At 34.9% G+C, this 6,971-nt stretch overlaps 1 long non-coding RNA gene across 2 annotated transcripts; it reads left to right on the forward strand.

Annotated features, from left to right (window-relative positions):
• Positions 1-3,873: 3,873 nt before the first annotated feature.
• Positions 3,874-6,610, forward strand: LOC140006456 (uncharacterized). Of its 2 annotated transcripts, XR_011814087.1 has the most exons (3): positions 3,874-4,058; positions 5,285-5,345; positions 6,059-6,610. It is a non-coding gene; the product is annotated as an uncharacterized lncRNA (long non-coding RNA). The 2 variants fall into 2 exon arrangements; XR_011814083.1 differs by lacking the exon at positions 5,285-5,345.
• Positions 6,611-6,971: the final 361 nt, after the last annotated feature.

Below are 6,971 nucleotides of genomic sequence, written 5' to 3' on the forward strand. Positions count from 1 at the left end.
CACCATCCTTTAATTTAATTAATAACCAAAATTCAGGAAGGGGACATAAACCTGTCCTCAAAAAAGTACAGTGGGAGATTAAGTAAAGCATAAGAAATTTACAAAGAGAAACTAACGTTACACTCCTGAGATACTAAGAAAACCGTAAAGATGGTAGACGAGATCTATCACTTTTAACTTGTCCCAATTAATGTTGGAAATTGTTGGAAAGCAAGTGAACCGGCTTATTTGCTTCAAGATAGCAATGAGAAATTTCAGGAAAGATGTGCCTATAACTGATAAGCAAGTTTCTGAACCTCATGATATATATGCCAAGGACATTTTGCTTAACCTCGAAGAATCGTCACCAAACTAAAGAATCAGCCTCCAAATGGATAAGCCTGATCACCACATAAAGAAAACACCAAACAATAATGCCTTAGCTTCAGCTTGAATGCTAGTGAAATTCCAAACGGGCAAGAGTAAGCTAAAAGGAACCGACCATTTGAATCCCTCAACAGTCCACCACCTTTCCACTCATTCCTGCTGGATTCCCTCTGGAGCACCCGTCAGCGTTGAGCTTTACCATATTTACTGCAGGACAGCAACATTCCACCGAAAGAAGACGAGATGGTTTAACAGAACAACGTAGAGAATTCAGAAATTGACGCCATGAAGTGGGATCATAATGAACACCTTTAAACTGAAGAGAAAAGGCCTCTTTCAATTAAACTTTTTTGTCATCTTTTTATTTTCCACTATTTTAACTTTCAAATTCCAATAAACTTTTTTGTTTGCAAAAAAAAATCATAATATTTGCTAAAAAAATAAAGCTTGTAATAACTTCCATTTGCTTTAATAAAAACAACTTGAGTAGTATAACTGATACAATAAAGAATTTGTAGTAGAGTTGATACAATAAAGAAGATGTATATTTTTTAGCAATGAAAGGAAATAATTGACAGGTGCTGAACCTGTGCAATAATAGTTACCTACTCAAGAGAAATACAGATTTTATATATAACGGTGAGTAAGGTCGAATCCACAGAGACCGGAGATAATTCGTTTCTTCTAGAGTTCAAAGTATGGGGGGTTTTAGGATTAAATGCTTATGAATTGCTAACTAAATAAATTAAATGTGCAAAATAATTAATTGGGAGAAATAATCGGGGAAATTCTAGCCAAGGATACACTTCAGAAATGGTTCATGCAACTGATCATCGATTCAAATATAATTCCAACAATTATTAATAGATTAGTTATAGTTGTCATACACGCGATAAACAATCAAGCTTTCCTTAATTTCTCGATAGTTAAGGTACGACCGTTAACTATTTCTCTAACTCAGAAACAAACCTAGGTACGATCGTAGGATTTAATTTCTGGTTTGCATTAAGATTTAGAAAAGCCCAATCCTAACTAACAAACACGCTACGAGGGTTTGTTTAAGTTAGATCGTATGTTTTCCTAACATAAACCCAATTATGCCAGTTGCTACCCAGACGGAAGTAATCGAACAATTACGGATTCAACTACCCCCAATTAGCAAAATAGCCTATATGAATAATTAAATATTGCGCATCTATTTAATTATACATGATAGATATAACAACAATTAAAAGCAGAAAACATACAAATACCAATAAATGGAGGAAGCAGTTAAAATAATTTAGATCACACAGTAATTATTGAACCAAATCTTCAATTGTCCCCTTAACTAGAAGTATAAAATTAGTTCTCCATTAATGGAGAACAAGCCATGCAAATGATTGTTCCAAGCTTTTCCATCGTTTTTCCTTCCAAAGTCGGCTAAGGAGAAAAGTCAAGACAAAAAGTACTATGCTCTTTTGTTTCTAGTCCAAAGAGATGATGAATTGAAATGCTTAGCCGATTCTCTCTCTACTTTTTTCTCCTAATTGATTGGTAATTTAATTCCAATCCAACTCCTAAAAAGATTCCTATTACCAATCAGTTTCCTCTATCTTTTCTTTTCTTTGAGAATGATCTCTGAAATAAGGAGAGTACTGGCAGCTAACAAATTAGGAAGTTGATTTGGATTGGCAGACTACCCAATATCAATCTCGACTTTTTTGCCTTGAATGTAGGTCCCGAACGTACCACCATCAAATTAACTGGAAAATTATCACTTTTAATCACGTTTTGCTCATTTTCCTACAATTAGCACCATTAACCAAATATAAGTAGAATCAATCAATTAAAATAATATTTGGCTAAAATCAAAGGGGAAAATAATTATAAATTTAGCAACAAATTATGACTTATCAATAATATTAAATTATTGATAATTTCATGAATAAAAGATCAATAATATCATTCCACTTACATTTTTTTCTTGTATTTCTAACTTTCACCGGTCTTCACAGGGATAAAGTATACGCATTTAAGGTTAAGGGAATTAAGTCTGTGTGACCATCCACCGAAAAGTGTTTTTTTAACAAATAGGTTGGTAATGGGTAACCCAATAAACAAATTGGGCTCATTTGATCCAACCCACAATAACCTATGACCCAACTGACCCAACCCAACCTGTAAAATAAGTGGGTGGATTGGACAGGTTATTGAATTTTGGGTTTGATTTTCCAGCATTAAATAGATCCATTCTAATGTTATATCTATTAATTATATTATTTTATTTGAGAGAGATACTTTCCAACTATATATTAATTGATTACACCTTTTGAACACAACTAAATAAATAAATAAATAAAAATCTTGCATAATTTTTTTGGGGCTGCACCTAAATAATATTCTTAAATTGCTTATATACCCTTGATTAGGTCAAACCTTACGCAGTTCAAGTGAATTAATCGTAACCACTATTTTGTGGTTTTGCTTTTCTTTTTTAATAGATTTAATGGGAAAAGCAATCGCACTTTTGATAAGTAATTTTTTTAATTCTTGATTCAATGGGATTATTATTTAATTTGAATTTCCATGAATTAATTATTTATCGTGGTGCGTGAATGAATATATTTGTCAATTCTTGCTTTAACTTTGAGGTGATTGAGGAGTTACTTTCGTTATCAGATAGGTTCGTCCAAGTGTCCTATTATTTGCGTGAGACAAATGAAGTTGTTGATGTTCTGTCTAATGTGACTGCTATTATGTATCCTCCCTTGAGATTTTTAATAATTTCACTCAACTCCCTTGAGATTTACGTAATTATAGAAATCTCCCACTGCATAATAAAAAGATAACAATACCCTTCATTTAATTGTCAACTTATTGAAAAACTCTACCAAAAATTAGTCCCTCTCATCTATTGTCAACCATTGGCTCAAACTATAGCCTTCCTTATTTAATTTTCTATTCTCTTCCTCTTATATCTTCTTTTCTTTCAAACTCATTTATCTATTCCCATCGACCAAATGTGTACTACTGCCAGCAATAAAATCAACATGCCTACCAATCACCACTGTTTACGCATGTGAGGACCCGTAAAATTTTCCTTAATTTATACCCTTTAATTCTGTTCCTTTTCATGCATTTTCCTTATTTTATTTTACTACCTTAATTTTCTAGACATTTTATAAGTGAATATAGTTTTTTAAAACATTTTTCTAGTATAAGTTAGTTCGGGTCAATTTTGAAGTGTATTATGGACGTGGGACCCGCTAGTGCAGTAAATGCGATATATTTTTGATAACTTGTTGGGGTTTTGTATTAAGTGATATTATTTTACAAGGTGCTAGGAGACAATTAGAGGTTAGCTAGTTAATTAAGTCTTGGAAGACAAAAGAAATGAGATAAGCTTGAGAGAGCCACATGTTGCATTTTCATTTGGTGGTGGACATTTGACTAGTTTTTCTTCACCTTTACTAAAACAATTTTGACCAAAAACCATCTTCATTTCTAAGCTTCTTGGCTGAGCAACTAGAGAGAAAAGAAGAGAGTAAGCTTCTTCAATTTTCCTACCTTTTATTGCTTGAATCTTGCAAACCTACTGTTTAAATTCCAAATTCCTCCACAAAAGTGAGTTGATAAGCTAGTTTAAGACCTTTAGTGGAGCCATTTGTGAAGAACAAGCTCTAGCCATCTTGTTTCTTGAAGTTGCAAAGGTGAGTTGTCTAGATATCTTCCCTTTCATGATAATAATGATCAATTAAGGGTTTTAGTGGTGAAGCATGTCATTTTGTGGGTTATTTCATAAGTTATGGTTGAGTTGCCTAATTTTTCTATTAATTGAGGATTTTCCTGTTTTATATAGTATTTTATGGTTTACTCATGGTATGATAGCCTATTATGGTGTAAAATGGAGTTGGTATATGTTGGATATGTTTGGTTGTAGAAAATTTCTGGTTTGGTGAGCAAATTCCAGGTTTAGGGTTTACGTTTGCCCTGTTCTGACTGGATTTATTTGGGCACATTAGAGGCCGAATCAGGGTTGGGTTAAAACATGAAAGTTGTAGAAAATGGTGTTAAATATCTGCCTACAAAATTTCAGCTCGATTTGAGTACGGTAGCATGTGAAATGACCGAAATACCCTTAGCTGCCCATGCACCCTGTTTCGCGCCCAGATTTCTGTTTTCGTGGAAATTTCCATTTTTGACCATGCAAATGCATGATTTGGCTTTGGAGGTCTTCATAAGAAATGTAGGTATATGTCTTGGCTTCGAAACTCCATAAGATACACCTCAATCGGAGTTCGGTAGCCTGAGTTATTGACGTCTAACCATAGTACAGTTAGCCAACCTGTTTGTGAGATTCTGGTTTTGTATATTGCACATTTGACCTAGCTACACTATGAACTGAACTGAGTGGTCTTCATCAAATTTGTAGGCTTTTGTCTTAGCTTCGAAATGGTATAAATTTCATTTTAATCCGATAAGTGTAGCCTCAGTTGTGTCCGTTACGGAAAACAATGTCAAACCTGTTTTCCTTTCCGGACTTTTCCCTAACTTGAATTTGTACTTGTACTTCTTGGAGCCTATTGAGCGGCTATTGAAATGAAATTATTTTGTGTGTGACTTTGGGATTGATTGAGGAAAAAAGGAAGCCTTGATGGCTGGAAAAGTAAGCAAATTTAGGGGGAATGCTGTCCAATTTTCTAGACCGTTTGGTTCCTTTAAGTTTGAGTTGCCTTTTGGTAGAACTGAAGGACTTTTGGGTTGTTTGAGCCCTAAGTCTTCATGTTACATTTTCGTTCCCAAAAATCATGTTTTACACCCTTGCATTAGTAATTATTTGGCGAGGCATACGACTAGTAGTCGAGTCTCACTTGTGCATTCTGTTTACTCGATTTTGGATGTGGAACCTTCAATTGTTTTGCTTTGGATCTTTTAGGGTTTCTTGGCGATTAAGCCACTTTGGCATTAAAACTTTTGAAGTATCTGTACTTGAACTGGTGAGTGCATCACTCCCCTGAATTATTGCTAAACTGGTTTTCTGTACTTGCAAATTGCTATTTGAATGTCTTTCCTGACTGTTTATCTTGTATGAGACGAGGGTGTACTTTATCACACTTGTTCTCTTGCCTGTACTGAACGAACTGGACTCTATTACTTGTACTTGTTATGTACTTGAACTTGTTACTTGCACTTGTTATGACGTCGTTTGGAAGTGTATCCAATGACCTTCCTGTTAAACCTGAGCTCAACCTCATGGGGAGTTAATTGAATCGAGCCAGCAAGGGCTTGGTTGAGGAAATTGACAATCCATGGGTGCCTGTTCCTGGGGAATCTATGGGTATTGGAGACTTTGGATTTCCGGTATACTCGAGTATTACCATTCTTGTTCTTGTTTGGCGTTCGGGCCCGGTAAGGGGTATGTTTGGTGAACGGAGTTTTGGCGTTAAAGTGGTGTTCTACGGGACTGGTTCTTGTATTTGAACGTTGACGGAGAGTCAACGAGGCTGGATCAAGTATGGCAACGGGGATTTGGCTCCTGAGAGCCACCTGTATCTTTTACATTGTGATGTCCATTCATTTCTCGTATTTGATGTGAATATGTGCCTCCAAAGTGCTTTCTCATGAATTCTACTGATTCTACTGTTTATACTGTTGGTACCTCATTGAGCTTTTAGCTCACCCCGTTCCGTTATCCTTGTTTTCCTTACAGGGAACCATCTTTTGGAACTTCAATATTTTGAAGAATGAGTTGAATTAGTTAGAAATTCTTTTGTTTTTTTGGGTATAGCTCCTCGACAATTTGGAGACCCTAAATGTATCTTAATACAATGTTTCCTTTTGGATTTGTAAACTTACTAATATGCATATTTTAAAGTGTTCCCTTATGTTTATGTGACATATGTATTCGGGAATGTACTTTCTTTCATGGCAAACAAAGTTTACTTGTACTTGGTTGGCTTGTGACGTGGTAGCGACCCTTCCATTTCGCTTTGCTTTCGTGGGAGCGTTGTACCGAAGAGTTATTGCATCTTCTAGATTGGCTCAATTGGGTTCTAATTGGTTATGTCTCGAAGTTCTTTGGAGCATTTGGAAAGGTCTTCGTCTGTTCCGGATTCGTAGTTCCAGCGAGAGTCGGGCAGGCGGTCCGCCGAACCCTTTGGTTCGCCTTAGAGTGAGGTGGGGCTGTCACAATGCATCTTGATGTCTATTCCCAAATTCCAATTCTCTCCTTCAGTAATATTAAAAAGGTTATTTATGCCCATTTTTGCTCTTAATTTTTTGCACGTATCAGCAAATTGAAATTATCAAAGAACAAGTTGAGTGATAATTTTAGAAACCTCCCTTGAGGTTTTCGGCAATTTCATTTAGCTCCCTTGAAATTTTAAAAATTACACATACCTCCCTTGTCATTTAAAATGATAATATTACCCTTAAATATTTTAATGAAATTCCCTTGTTGATATGCATATACTTAGAATGAATTTTAAATTTATTTTTTCATTATTTTTCCTTCTTATTCCTTTTTTTTAATTTTTTTGTCAATAAAACTGTAGAATTACCACTATTATCTCTAGTTTCTATTGTAATCAAATGTCGAACTAGTGATTTTTTTTATGAGTTAA

This window comes from Coffea arabica, chromosome 1c, assembly GCF_036785885.1.
Source record: "Coffea arabica cultivar ET-39 chromosome 1c, Coffea Arabica ET-39 HiFi, whole genome shotgun sequence".
Taxonomy (NCBI): Eukaryota; Viridiplantae; Streptophyta; class Magnoliopsida; order Gentianales; family Rubiaceae; genus Coffea; species Coffea arabica.